The sequence below is a fragment of the Cibotium barometz genome, chromosome 50 (assembly GCF_041138505.1).
Source record: "Cibotium barometz isolate CiBa-2024 chromosome 50, ASM4113850v1, whole genome shotgun sequence".
Lineage (NCBI taxonomy): Eukaryota > Viridiplantae > Streptophyta > Polypodiopsida > Cyatheales > Cibotiaceae > Cibotium > Cibotium barometz.
In genome coordinates this window covers 23,855,644-23,871,968 of record NC_141095.1, presented here as the reverse complement: position 1 = coordinate 23,871,968, position 16,325 = coordinate 23,855,644, and the positions used below count along the sequence as shown (strand labels likewise).

At 40.0% G+C, this 16,325-nt stretch overlaps 1 pseudogene across 1 annotated transcript; it reads left to right on the top strand.

The window, feature by feature from the left end:
• The first annotated feature begins 1,842 nt into the window (after positions 1-1,842).
• On the top strand, positions 1,843-3,706 carry LOC147609961 (polyphenol oxidase I, chloroplastic-like; annotated as a pseudogene). Its single transcript, XR_015264198.1, has 2 exons — positions 1,843-2,708; positions 2,788-3,706. The product of XR_015264198.1 is annotated as a polyphenol oxidase I, chloroplastic-like (transcript).
• Positions 3,707-16,325: the final 12,619 nt, after the last annotated feature.

The window sequence follows — 16,325 nt, the reverse complement described above, 5'->3', positions numbered from 1 at the left end:
GAGTCTAAAGTTGTTTTCTGTGCCCCTGGTAAAATCCACCTCAGAGAATGGAGGTGAAATAATAGAGGACATATTCTCATTAACTTTCTCATGAACTGCTGCCCACATCTCATTTGCCATGTCCTCGTTAGCATCAATAACTTCATCATTGCATGGGAAGGCAAGGCTAGGTGGTGGCACAATACCTTCTTTCAATGGGGTGTCAATTGGTGCAGACCTCTCGCTATGAGCTTGTGAGATGAGCTCACTTTTCATTTCCCGACTTGATGACACTTCTTGTATGGTTTCTAATGTTGGCTTAAGAGAGGTTGGGCCCTGAGGAATAGGTGGAGGTGGTCCCTCAAGTATTGATTGAGCTTCCCTAATGAGTTGCTGATGTACAGCTAGATTGATCTTCTCCTCTCACGAGGGTTTGTACAGCTAGATTGATCTTCTCCTCACGAGGGTTTGTACAGCTAGATTGATCTTCTCCTCACGAGGGTTTGGGTATTCTTGAAGCTTCTTGGGTAGCTCAGATAAAGCTGCAATGCGACTTCTATGAGCATCAATGATGGCATCTAGAGTCTCGTTCACCTTATCCACAAAAACAGAACCCCCAGAACTATCCTCGGTCGTACTAGCCTCATCTTGTTTAGCACTAGACCCAGGTTGAGGTTGATGCTCCTCATGCACTTCTTGGGATGTAAAAGCTTGATCCCTCATGTTTTGTTTATAGACTTCTTGAGAACTAGTGGATGCACTTTTAACGGATGAGATGATGAGCCAGTTTGTCACCATGCACTACAGTGCAGAGTGCATGTGACATTCCCTCCTGCTTAGCCTGGCGGCAGGTTCATGGCTTCAAAGTAGTCCGCCAACAACAACCAGAACCATGCTTCGAAGGATGAAGAAGGATTTGCTCAGGCTCGATATCTTTTGCTTTGTCTACCACGTCTGGCTGCTGTTCATCTGAAACATCAAACACTTCTAGTCTAACATATGGTTTTAGCCAAGAAACATGGAAAACATCATGCATTGTCCAACTAGGCAATTTAACTTCATGGAGACATCACTTAGCTTCTTAACTATTAGGAACGGTCCAAAACTACGGAATGAAAGCTTGGGACAACGTTTGCCCACTTGTTTAAATATTTGTTTCATGAAACGCAAATAGACCCAATCCCCTTCCTTGAAGTGGACATCTTGTCTAAACTTACGTGCATGTCTGTGAACTGAATAATGGTGGCCAGGCTCAAAATTGAGGGCCAGACTGGGTTAAATACCAAACTCTGCAGAATCGATATACTGATCTTTTATGCTATTTAAGTCTTTCCCAGAGATGTTGAGAACGGTAGACTCCTGAATGGTCTGGATGCTGGTCTTTCTACTAAGAACATCTGCTATTATGTTATGCTGACTAGGGATGTACTTGATCATTCCTCCAACCTGGTGGAAGAGCTGACCCTGTCTGGTGTGTTGATCACTCCATTGGGCACTTGGCATCACCGAGAGCCACTTAAGTGCTTGGTGGTCTGTGGTAACTGTGAAAAAGCATCCATAAGGAACGGGTTTCAAATATTTGAGAGCTTACTGCTGTTCTAGCTTTCCCTTGAAAGTCTTGGAAAGACAAGAGGGAAACGTGCTACGAGATTTTGCTAACTATGAGATACTGGGTGGGATATCATCAAATGTCTGAATGAGAAAGGAGATCTGCCAACTGAGGGACTGAAGAAGATGAGACAACGGTTATCAATAAAACCTTTAGAGATAATAAAGGTGTCTTGCTCCCAATTGGGAATAGGTTCATACTGACGAAACCATTGGATTCCTAAGATCATGTCACACCCCAAAAGAGGAGAGACAATGAAATCTCGCTCGAATCCTGTCATTGGCGCCCGCCATTCCCATGATGGAGATAAGCTTCTCGGTCATGGTTTTGGCAGCAGCTCTGCTGTACTTCTCCTCCTCATCGCACCTGATGAGCACGGAACGATTGGCGGCGCAGATGCAGCGCCCATCGCCACACCTGACCTTCGCCGGTGCGAGCATGCCACCGCAACCTCGCCGAATCCTAACGTCACGACCAAGAATCCTAACGTCACGACCAAGCAAACGCTCAACTGCTGCTTGCCTTGGCGTAACCTCCAGGTGGTGGACTTTTCGTTCGAGCGGTACCCGGTGCTGAAGAAGCGAGTAAGGAGGCCAGCACACAGGGCGAGTGCCGACTACATTAGGAAGTACAACAAGGTCTACGAGCTCATGAAGAATCTGCCTAAAGACGATCCGCGGAGCTTTGCAGTACAAGCCAACATACACTGCGCCTTCTGCAATGGGGCATACAAGCAGCGGGACACCAACATAACGCTGCAGGTGCACTTCTCTTGGTTGTTCTTGCCGTGGCACCGCTGGTACCTCTACTTCCATGAGCGGATCCTGGGCAGCCTTATAGGCGACCCTGGCTTTGCCCTCCTGTACTGGAACTGGGACAACCAAGCGGATGGCATTGGCAACACTATGCCTCGTTTCTTCACCAAGAAAGGCACCGCTGTGTTTGATGCCAAACGCAACCGCAAGCACCTGCCCGCCACTCAGTTTGTCCGGCTCAATGTGGGTTCCAATGAGACCACGACTGCAAGCCCCCGCGACATCCTCAGTGAGAACCTCAACGTCATGTATCAGTCCGTGGTCACAGCATCCACGGCAGATATGTTCATGGGAGGCCCATACAGGTAAACCTTGCTCTACCCATTCACTACTTTTGCATCAGGATTCGGTGTAGCCAAGCTCATCGATATTACTGATGTGCAGGAAAGGGAGCGACCTGTCGAGCTCTTCCGTCGCAAACGCCCCTCTTGGCGGAGCGCTGGAGATGAACGCCCACAGCGGCATCCACTTCTGGACAGGCGACCCCGGCAGAAAGCTTCGCGCGGACATGGGCGTGTTCACAACGGCGTCCAGGGATCCCATCTTCTATGCTCACCACAGTAACGTGGACAGGCTCTGGGAGGTGTGGAGGTCTATCCCGGGCGGGCGTCGGGTGGAGCCTATGGACGCGGACTTTTTAGATGCCGAGTTCTTCTTCTACGACGAGAACCAGAACCTCGTCAAGGTGAAAGCCAAGGACGCCCTCGACAACGAGAATCTGGGTATCACCTACGAGCACATGAGGGAAGGCGACGACATGTGGGTTAACTTCTCACCTCAGCGCTCCCTTCTAACACCGGTAGCCAAGTACCCTATGCAAGAGCCCATGGTGTGCAAGAGATGAACCCCGCATCTGAGCAGAATAGCTATGAGCCCATAAACCTAGGCTCCACCTTCATCGCCCTTGTCAATCGGCCGTCAGAGAAGAAGCCCAAGGAACTTGAAGAAGTTCTCGTCATCCAAGGGTTGGAGGTCACCCGGGAAGCCTATGTGCACCTCAAGGTGTTCGTCAACAAGCCCAAAGCAAGTCCTACCACTCCCATCTATACTGCTGAATACGTGGGATCCTCCAACTTCGTGCCATCCCCTGGCACCTCCAAGCACCTGTTTACCAACAGCGTGCTTGAAATTGGAGACAACCTCAAGCGGCTGGGGATCGAGGATGACGAGTGGGTGGTGATCACCATCTTAGTGGACTCTGAGACCTCCGGTTCAGGCAGTGTGACCATCCAAGGCATGAAGATTGAGTATCGATAAATAAAACCTACTTGCAAGACAAACTATGTTGTTTCGAGTCATATGGTGTTTGATGTATGTGTTCGCCCGTAATTCTGTGTATGAACTTGAGTTATTACAAACCATACAAAGGTGTGGGACGTGCATCCTCTCAAATCATTCCTTCAGTGATGTACAAGAATTTAGATGTGTGCAGTGTGTAAGTTCAATGTTCTAGCCTTTTTCCTTAAACATTAAATAAACTGGCCTTTCTTTTAGTGACGTACAAAATGTGTTTTAGTTCAGTATTACATATTGAAAGCAATAAAGAAGAACAGCCCTCTATAGTGTCCTCTATTCTCTCATTGGTAGCACTTCTTGCGCGGGCCAGGGTCCCTCACTTGGGGCCTCGCCCACGGATATCCGGACAAGAGACTAATCCATTGGTTCTTCCGAACCCGGAAAAACTTTCTTTGCCCAGAAAGCACGCTGCACAGGCGATTCCTCCAGGATAATTTTTCTCTAACGTAGTCAAAAATTCTTAACTAACTGAACTGATCTGACCAAACCCATAAGTCCCATAGTCATATCAGGGAAAGATTGCACTTGGATCATAGAGACCAACGCTTTTTTCCTTATTGAGAGGCACAACCATTGATTCTTTTCCATAGAACAATTTTTGTCCGAGATTTACTTTATCTATCGTACCATAACAGAATTGAGTCTCAATTTAGGGATCCATCAGTCCAGCCTAACCATCCAGTCCCGTGGGTTAGCCAACCGCCCAACCACTGTAGTGATGGGATCCAAATAAGAATTTGGTTAGGTTTTGTCCCTGATACCAGGGAAAAGAGTTCCCAAGCCCCCTAGCCGGATATTCATGCAAACTTAAAACTAGTCACACCACTTACACACCCAATATAAAATTGCCTTTTTCACAAATTCAGCTGCTGTGAAAACAATCATTTAATGAAATCATAGTCACTGATCATAATCCTCCAAATGGTTGAATTCAAATTTCCAATCATTCCTTCCTCAGTGTACCTATGGCATCATTGGCAACAACCAGAACCCTCACCACCTATCCACTCAGGGGTCTTTTCGATGGTTCCTAGCACATAGTACTCAGTAATATTCACATATCAAAATGGAATCTTCGTTGAAGATCAACAAGATCAACCAACAGATCCATATAAAAGAACCATGGACTCATCCATTGAGGACCAGCAAGGTCAATCAACCAGATCTATGCCCGAATTCAGAAAACAACTCTTACTCCTTGTTCCAATATCTTCCACGACGCACATGTGGGTATCTTTGGCGACCCAGAACCCGAGCACCGTATGGTCAGCACCCTCTAGGATCCTTCGCAGGTCACCTAGCGCTTCACTCATAGGCCGCTTCCTTGGTCCCTCATCCACCATACCGGAAGAAGCTCACCATTTTAATCGAACCGAGGCTGGTGAAGACCTCGGCCGACCTTGCTACGCGAGACATCCTCCATTGACTCTCCGTCAGCTATTGCAACTTTATCAAATTAGGTCTCCACGATCTCATTCACAAGACGGTCAAAATGCTTCCCCAGTATTCTTGACATGAAATGGTCATTTTAAAAAACAGGTTATAAATACAGTTTCTATGGCAAACTCTCGTCTTTCCACATCATTCCTCATTTATTTCATCTGTTTTCCATTTCTCATCACATCATAATCGTTCACATCACAATTCACATGACACCACATCAATTCTCGTCCACATCACATTCAATTACATCAAATCTATTTACACCCATCACATCTCATTCATTCATATCCATCACATTCATTCATTCATACCACCACATACATTCTCATAACCATCCCATCACATACATTCTATCCACATTGCATCACATCACTTCTGTCTACAACACTTCTGTCTACACTGTATCTCATTCATACACATCCATCCAATCGTTCACCTGTACGACTACCCACATCTATTCATACATTCATATCTATCACTTCACATCCACATATATTCATGTCACATCACATCATTTTTCATCACATCACATTCCTTCGCATACACATCCACATCACATTCTTTTACATACATTCACATCCATTCTTTCACATTCATCCACTCACATCCCATATCATTCATTTACATCCTGATTCACATGACATCACATCTCATCGCATCTCTTCACCCCTATTCACATCGCATCTCTTCACCCCTATTCACATCACATCCATCCATCCATTCATGCACATCTATCTGATTCACATCGCACATCTCATCACATCTATTCACCTCACATCTCATCACCTCTATTCTCATCACATCTATCCATCCCTTCATTCACATCTATTTGATTCACATCACACATCTCATCACATCTATTTACCTCACATCTCATCACCTCTATTCACATCACATCTATGCATCCCTTCATTCACATCTATCTGATTCACATCACTTGTCTCTTCACATCTATTTACCTCACATCTCATCACCTCTATTCACATCACATCTATTCATCCCTTCATTGACATCTATCTGATTCTCATCATCACGCATCTCTTCACATCTCTTCACATCTATTCACCTCACATCTCATCACCTCTATTCACATCACATCTATTCATCCCTTCATTCACATCTATCTGAATATTTTGACTTTGATAGATTTTCTGAATTTTCTCTTTACAAACCGAGTGAATATGAAACGATAGAATTCTCCCTCTCAAAATATTTACTTATTCATTTATCAAATATTCATGGAAATTAAACATAGAATTAAAGAGAATCTAATTTTGATCTAAAAATTCTTTATGCATCTATTTATGCATAAAATCAATTTAATAGGAATAACACTTTTAAAATAAAAAGATTTCCAATATGCATCTTTCTATGCATAGAAATTGAATCTGATGAAAATGACACTTTTATAATAAAAATATTTCTATTATGCATCTTTCGAATATGATGAAAATGACACTTTTATAATAAAAATTTATATTATGCATCTTTCCATGCATAGAATTTGAATCTGATGAAAATGACACTTTTATAATAAAAATTTTCAATATACATCTTTCTATGCATAGAAATTGAATCTAATGAAAATAACACTTTTATAATAAAAAAATATCCAATATGCATCTTTCTATGCATAGAAATTGAATCTAATGAAAATAACACTTTTATAATAAAAAAATATCCAATATGCATCTTTCTATGCATAGAAATTGTATCTAATGAAAAACAATATTATAATTAAAAAAATATCCTTTTATACATCTATTTATGCATAAAATAGGAATAACACTTTTAAAATAAAAGAAATTTCTTTTAGAATGCACAAACGGTGGGGATTTTTTTTGAATAACATAAAGATAAAACTTATTTCCATAAAATTTAAGAAAATTCTGCCATAACCTCCTTTGTATGGCTGACCATTTCTCAATTTTTACATTCTAAATTTACTTTAAATTTTATCCCAAGATGAAATAAAGCACTCTAATCTAATCAATTTTTCACTTCTAAAGAGTAATAAATAGGAAAAGTTTAACTCAATTTATTTGTTACTCATTTGAGGAAAAAGAAAGGCTGAAATTCTTAATGAAGAGAAGGGGGAAGCCTTTTCATCAAGGCTTATAATCCATAATCACATTAAAAAGCAAAGAATTCAAAAAACCATAGATTAGAATTAAAAAAAGTAGAATTAATAACTTACATGGAGTTTTGTGAGCTTTTCTTTGGCTTGAGGGATTGAGAGTTCTACTCTTGTTTGGATCAAGAGTGGCCACCAATTCTTTGTAGACGAATTAGTCACAAACAAGTGAATTATCAAGTGAATTCAATGTTTTTGGCTCTGGGGAGGAGTAGAATCACAGTGCAAAAACACTATTAAGCTTTTACAAAGGGGGAGGCTTCTATTTATAGGAAAAAGTGAGCCTCAAACCAAGCAAACTGATTCTAGAATTTTCCAGATCAGTTTGGTCAATTTTTGACTATTTTTGGGTCAGTTCAGCTTACTTTTTGGAACTAGACTTGAACTAGGAGAGAGGAGAGATGAAATATCTCATTTTATTGATTAAGCAATGATGAGAAAAAAGGCACCTCCTTCATGAGGGAAAATCCCCATTTTGAGGTGTCAAAAATCTGTTTTTTTAACTATTTTCCTTGGTCAGTCCACTCTTCATCTTATGTGAGTATTTACTCATTTTTGGGGGGTTTTTCTTTATTTCTTCAATTTATCTCCTCCCTACATTTGGATTAATCTAATTGGTTCCTCAGAACCTTAATCCGAAATTTTCAGAAAATCTGGACCCTTAAGCTAAGGCCTTTTGAGCAGATTATAATTTATTTCTAATGCACCTTAAGAAATTCTTTTTAAACTTCTGTTTCGAGAAAATTTAGTTTAATAAGAAAGGATATTTTTCCATCCAAAGATATCTAAAAACTGAGTTATCTCTCTCTAGAATATTTTCTCTCTCTAAGCCAAAACAGGTAGAAACAAGATCTTTTATTATTCTGAAAAGGGGATTGATTACAGGGGAAGAAACTGGACATCTTGAGGGGCTGGGGAGGAATCTTACATTCTCTCCCACTTGCAAAACACGAGATGTCCTCATCTCGCAGGTGGAGTATGATCTCTTTCATCTTCTTCTTCTTCAATTACTTCCAGCGTTACTGCCTTGGAAGTGAACGGCCGATTTGGAAATATCTCTCTCTTTGCCTTTCCTTAATCTGAGGCAAAGGTCTTGAATTACTTTGGATTAAGACTACGGATTGGTTAGAGGGTCTACCTCTGGGATTTTCTTGATTTTGGCGGAAAGAAACCTGATTTTGGTGGAAAGAAACCTGATTACTCTGGAAGGAAGGATCTGGAATCTGAAATCTTGATCCTTGATTTCCCTGCCCCGAAAACCTTGATTTAAAAGGTGTTGGGCAATCCATATCGGATTCTCAACACACATCTCTTCACATCTATTCACCTCACATCTCATCACCTCTATTCACATCACATCTATTCATCCCTTCATTCACATCTATGTGAATATTTTAACTTCAATAGATTTCCTGAATTTTCTCTTTACAAACCGAGTGAATATGAAATGATAGAATTTTCCCTCTCAGAGTATTTACTTATTCATTTATCAAATATTCATGGAAATTAAACATAGAATTAAAGAGAATCTAATTTTGATATAAAAATTCTTTATGCATCTATTTATGCATAAAATCAATTCAATAGGAATAACACTTTTAAAATAAAAAGATTTCCAATATGTATCTTTCTATGCATAGAAATTGAATATGATGAAAATGACACTTTTATAATAAAAATATTTCTATTATGCATCTTTCCATGCATAGAAAATGACACTTTTATAATAGAAATATCTATTATACATCTTTTCATGCATAGAATTTGAATATGATGAAAATGAAACTTTTATAATAAAAATTTCTAATATGCATCTTTCTATGCATAGAAATTGAATCTAATGAAAATAACACTTTTATAATAAAAAAAATATCCAATATGCATCTTTCTATGCATAGAAATTGAATCTAATGAAAATAACACTTTTATAATAAAAAAATATCCAATATGCATCTTTCTACGCATAGAAATTGAATCTAATAAAAATACCACTTTTATAATTAAAAAATATCCTTTTATACATCTATTTATGCATAAAATAGGAATAACACTTTTAAGATAAAAAGAATTTCTTTTAGCTTGCACAAACGGTGGGGATTATTCTTTTTGAATAACATAAAGATAAAACTTATTTCCACAAAATTTAAGAAAATTTTGCCATAACCTCCTTTGTATAGCTGACCATTTCTCAATTTTTACATTCTAAATTTACTTTAAAATTTATCCCAAGATGAAATAAAGCACTCTAATCTAATCAATTTTTCACTTCTAAAGAGTAATCAATAGGAAAGGTTTAACTCAATTTATTTGTTACTCATTTTAGGATAAAGAAAGGCTGAAATTCTTAATGAAGAGAAGGGGGAAGCCTTTTCATCAAGGCTTATAATCCATAATCACATTAAAAAGTAAAGAATTCAGAAAACCATAGATTAGAATTAAAAAAAGTAGAACTAATAACTTACATGGAGTTTTGTGAGCTTTCCTTTAGCTTGAGGGATTGAGGGTTCTACTCTTGTTTGGATCAAGAGTGGCCACCAATTCTTTGTAGAGGAATTAGTCAAAAACGAGTGAATTATCAAGTGAATTCAATGTTTTTGGCTCTAGGGAGGAGTAAAGTAATAGTGCATAAACACTATTAAGATTTTACAAAGGGAGAGGCTTCTATTTATAGGGAAAAGTGAGCCTCAAACCAAGCAAACTGATTCTAGAATTTTTCAGATCACTTTGGTCAATTTTTAACTATTTTTGGGTCAGTTCAGCTTACTTTTTGGAACTAGACTTGAATTAGGAGAGAGAAGAGATGAAATATCTCATTTTATTGATTAAGAAATGATGAGAAAAAAGGCGCCTCCTTCATGAGGGGAAATCCCCATTTTGAGGTGTCAAAAATCAGTTTTTTAACTATTTTCCTTGGTCCTTAGTCCACTCTTCATCTTATGTGAGTATTTACTCATTTTTGGGGTTTTTCTTTATTTCTTCAATTTATCTCCTCCCTACATTTGGATTAATCTAATTGGTCCCTCAGAACCTTAATCCAAAATTTTCGAAAAATATGGATCCTTAGGCTAAGGCCTTTTGAGCAGATTATAATTTATTTCTAATACACCTTATGAAATTCTTTTTAAACTTCTGTTTCGGGGGAATTTAGTTTAATAAGAAAGGATATTTTTCCATCCAAAGATATATAAAAACTGAGTTATCTCTCTCTAAAATATTTTCTCTCTCTAAGCCAAAACAGGTAGAAACAAGATCTTTTATTATTCTGAAAAGGGGATTGATTACAAGGGAAGAAATTGGACATCTTGAGGGGCTGGGGAGGAATCTTACATTCTCTCCCACTTGAAAAACGCGAGATGTCCTCATCTCGCAGGTGGAGTATAATCTCTTTCATCTTCTTCTTTTTCTTCTTCAATTACTTCCAGCGTTACTGCCTTGGAAGTGGACGGCCGATTTGGAATCTGAGGCGGAGGTCTTGCATTACTTTGGATTGAGACTGCGGGTTGGTTAGAGGGTCTACCTCTGGGTGTTTTTGGCGTAAAGAAACTTGATTACTCTGGAAGGAAGGAGCTGGAATCTGGAATCTTGATCCCTGATTTCCCTACCCAAAAACCTTGATCCAAAAGGTGTTGGGCAATCCATACTGTGATGTCCAAATCTTTGACAGTTATAGCATTTCACTCCCAACTTCTGAAGTTGAATTCTAGGGGATTGAGTTTTGGGAAAAGGACATTTCTTCCATTCTCGAACTTCCCATATCCCGGGCTTAACCTTGATATCTTTTAGGCGGTGGAAGGTTGGAATCACCTTTTGGAATTAAAAACCTTTTGAAAGGTGATGGTGCTGGCTTCGGCGGGACTTTGACATCAAAGGCCTTGGTGAAATCCTTCGCCATCCGCACTGCTTCAGCCATGGAAACTGGTGTAAAGGTTCGTTCAGTCCCCGAATGAACCTGGCCATCAGAGCTGATCTTCATCCAGCGGTGGTTGGCAAGAATTTGAGGAGGAGGAAAGCGAACACTTGGTGATATAATTCAATAGTTCTGCTCCCCTGGGTTAACTCTAAGAATTCGTTCATCTTTGTTTCCAAAAAGCCGGGAGGACAGAACCTCGTCCTTAGGTAATTTTTGAGGTCATTCCATGTCTGGGTATTCTGATCCAGACGGTTTGTCTCGCAGTGGTTTCTCCATGCCACTCTGGCTGTTTCTACTATCTTCAGTCTTGCAAGAGCCATTTTTCTCTTCTCATTGTACCCGGTGACATCGAAGTACTCTTCCATTGCTTCAATCCACTTTTCCATAGCCTCACCCAATTTTAATCCTTCACCCTTGAAAGGTCTAGGCTACAATCTATGAAGAGTTTTATGAACATCCAAGTCGAGCTCTTCCTCGTCGAGTTGGGGGTTATCATTTCTACCACGACAACCTTGATCCATGCTCCTATCAATATGAAAATTCTTTTTAAGTCCCTTTATTTATGATTTAAATCCGATTGTAGATTCAACTGATTATGGGGTTCTTTAGATTGGTCAGTTCCTCACAGAATCAAGGGATAAAGATATTCATATAGAACTCATTATCGGATAACAATTCATTCAAAACATCTCATTCATATCTTTAACACAATAATGGTCCATTAGACCAAAATTTCCAGTCCTCCATGGTGATTTCAATTATATAGATTTTTAATTTGTCATCCCTTAACTTGATCCACTGGGTCAAGTGTTAACAGTAGAAGCAATTTGTCAGCACAATCCACTAATCTCATAGTGATTTATTGAAGTCATTATCGTCATTCCAGTTATGAACATCATCACAGGGACTCGTCCCAATCATCCTCATTGTGGTTTTGTTCAACTTATTACATTTCAACCAAAATTCAGGAATCATCTTTTTTTCAATCAGAATCCAAATCAACTTATCAGTTCTCAACCAGAATTTTAAAATCATATCAACCACATTCGAATTCATCATCTGGATAGCAATTTTGCTTATAATTTCAAGATCTTAGATTTACTCGTATATATTGCCAGTAAAGAGCTGCAATCATACCCTCGATATATACGGGTAGCCACGGTCCTTGGAATTATAAGGTAAATACCATCATGTCTAAGCCTCAAGCAAGTCAGGGATTCTATATAATCGCGGTACTTTTATCTGAACACCCAATTACCAATTTATGAATTTCAGTCTGAATAATAATTTGTATGAATTTATCACACAATTTCAACCTTTTACTGCTACTTCATCAAATTTTGACATTTTTGGGCTTCTCAGTTGATCCACTTTAGCCAAATTTACTCTGATACCAGCTGTAAGATCCTTGTCCCCACCACGCAACGAATTCATGGCCGCTAGTAGGCGAAAGTAGCACTTCTTGCACGAGCTAGGGTCTCTCACTCGGGGCCTCGTCCACGGATATCCGTACAAGAGACTAATCCATCGGTTCTTCCAAAACAGAACCCGGAAAAACTTTCCTTGCCCAGAAAGCATGGGCGATTCCTCCAGGATAATTTTTCTCTAACGTAGTCAAAAAGTCTTAACTAACTGAACTGATCTGACCAAACCGGTAAGTCCTGTAGTTTGATCAAGGAACGATTGCACTTGGATCATAGAGACCAACGCTTTTTTCCTCATTGAGAGGCACAGCCGTTGATTCTTTTCCATAGAATAATTTTATATGGGATTTACTTCATCTATCGTACCATAATAGAATTGAGTCTCAATTTAGGGATCCATTAGTCCAGCCTAACTCCATCTAGTCCCGTGGGTTAGCCAACCGCCCAACCACTGTAGTGATAGGATCCAAATAAGAATTTGGTTAGGTTTTATCCCCGGGTATACCAGGGAAAAGAGTTTCCAAGCCCCCTAGTTGAATATTCATGCAAACTTAAAACTAGTCACACCACTTACACACCCAATATGAAATTGCCTTTTTCACAGATTCAACTGTCTTTAAGACAATCATTTAATGAAATCATAGTCAGTGATCATAATCCTCCAAAACTTTTTGGTTGAATTCTAATTTTCAATCATTCCTTCCTCCTCAGTGTACCTATGGCATCATTGGCAACCAGACGCTCACCACTTGTCCACTCAGGGGTCTTTTCGATGGTTCCTAGCTCATAGCTTGTGTAGAAGCATAGCTGGTGTTCATTGCTACCAATGTAGCGGAGCTTACACGCTCAAAACAAAAATGTTTTGTTCCTTAGGGTTGTTTATCCTAAAACCTAAATCTATAGCACCTCAAAGTGGCCGCCCGCCCACATTCGTGTTTTCAAGCCCTTCACACTTCCCTTGATCTCTTTATGCCCTTGTCTCATTTTTCATTTACACTCATGGTACATACATACACTCCTTGAGAGATATGGGCATGTTTAGAGATTGATGGGGTTGTTTTACATGTGAGTTTCACTTGTGGGAATTGTTGAGGCATGTTCGTGCACATTAGGGCATTGTGAGTCTCACTCACATGCCTTGGACTTCGTTGATGATTTTTCACACGTGTGAGGTGTGATTCATACACTTAGCATTTTTTGAGGTGTGTTCACATGCTTTAATTATTTCTTGATTATTTGTGTTTTACTATCCCTTGTTCATATGCGTAGCATGTTTTGGGCTTCTTCCACACATCCTTGGGGGATTCTTTAGAGGTTGTTCACACGTGCTTCACACATTGGGTAACTTAGTGTTGATTTGAGAACTTTAGGGGTTGTTCACGTGCATTCGAGCATTGTGGGTTTTGTTCACACGCATTGGGCTTCATTAGTGATTGTTCACATGTGACACGTGTGTCACATGCATTAGCGCATCATTTGAGCTTATTCATACACTTTGGGTTTTGCAGACTTTGTTCACACACTTGAAGTTGTGTTGAGTGTTGTTCACATGCAGCTATGGGTGTTTCTTACTATTTTTATCCTTCTTATGATCGACACACCGGTGTTTCTTACTATTTTTATCCTTCTTATGATCGACACACCATAGAATGTCATCTTTGTCATCGATATCACTATGCTAGTATCTCAGATCCTAATTTTAAGAGAGTCACGCATGTATTGTCTTCATGGCTCTGTGCTTGTTATCACGAGTTGCCACTTTGTGTCGGGGAGCACATCTCATTTGTGGCAATCACACATACCTTCGGCACATCGAGGCTTAGACCTCTAGATCCCGACTCATCGACTTCTCGTTATTACGAGGTGGCATATTCATGTCATGGTGGCTGGTTGTTCGAGCTTGAGAGTTTGGTGCCTAGCCGTCAGAGGCATTTGTTTGATGAGGAGGAGACTCATGCTAGATGGTTCAGATCATCCGTACATGGTGACTTCTTTACCACATTGCTTGGCTACTTCGACACGGAGGGTTCGACATTGTTTGCATGGGATAATTCTTTCTTTGGCCAATTATATGAGTTTCCCACACTCTTGACCGCCATGATTATGTTCCTGAGGATCATGAAGTTGACAACACTGACACAAATTCAGATCATGATGATGATGTTTTATAGACACCTATACATGATGTTGTATCACACACATCCGTACATGATTATACTGATACACGTGCACATCATGACACATACACACATGAGGATATTGATACATGTGCACATGATGACATACACATACATGATGATGATGACATATGTAGCAGTAATGTGTGTGATCTAGTTCATGTGGACATGATCTTGGGAGTAGGCATGGCAGCGATCACATCGAGCATTACGAGCATCATAGAGCAACCTATCTCAATTCCTAGTGATCATGGGGATACGTTAGATGACCATAGTGATGCATCTGATGATCTTGATGGGCATTTGACTAGTCATGATCATTCGGCTAGTCATATATCCCTAGTTACACATGGGGATGACACTTAACATGATGTTGATGAGCACATCATAGACCATGAGGAGCATAGACCCTAGGTTCTAGTATTAGATGTGTTGCCACGCTACTCCTCTTCTATATAATTAATTTGTCACACGCGGAGAGATTTTGGATATGACCACTACTCCTCTATATTTGTCACACGCGGAGAGATTTTGGATATGACCACTATTCCTAGTTTTCATAGCATTCTCGGCAGCATTCGTGTGGATCGAGTGGTTGTGATTGAGCAATCAGGGATATTGTATGAGAGTAGTGATGAGTTCGTGGAGGTGAGATATTGTAGGAGTATGCATATCGATTATATTTTTAGCATATCCTATGGTATCGACCTCGAGAGATTTACATTTGATCTAGATATTTTCTTAGATTGAGTGTTGTTGGAGATTGATTTATCATGGGATTTAGGTCATATAGGGACACCATTATGGAGATTGTCTATACCTTTGGGGATGACCTTAGTGGCCTTGGAGATTCCATTGATAGTGAGATTATCTATACCTTTGCAGATGACCTTAGTGGCCTTGGAGATCCATTGATAGTAAGATGGTCGGTACCACTTATCTCTCTTGTGTAGACACTTTGTCAGTGCTTAGTGATGGTGATCCAGCTTTTGTCTCTTAGAGGGACACAGACATGTTATAGAGTGTCTTGCACCTGGAGATATTGTGCATGGGTCAGATCATACTCATACCTATAATGATATGGTGGATCATGCCTTCGACTTTTCGAGTGGTGCTACATGGGATGATGGCATGGGTTCACATTTGACTCTACAAGAGGTCGACCTCGAGCTATGTTCTTTTGGCTCCCATGGGGGTCGACACGATCCTATGTTCTTTGGAGCCAGGACATTTTCCTTTGGATGAGTTCTTTGCCACTTCAGGAGCATAGTATTTGGATATGTGGCTCGTAATTCATATGCGCCTACTACGACATATCTCAATCTTGGCCTACACGACGATTCTTGTGTGCCAAGAACAATTGACATTTTGTCTAGGAATTTTGAGCTTCTTTGGTGGATACCTTTCGTGCCAGCTTCACACTATGGTCATGAGGATGGGCTTATGAGTTTTACATTCGACCCTAGAGATACTATTTCTTTGGAGTCAAGCTTTCCTTTTGATCCACGAGCTACCATTACTTCCACTTCACAGTTGAG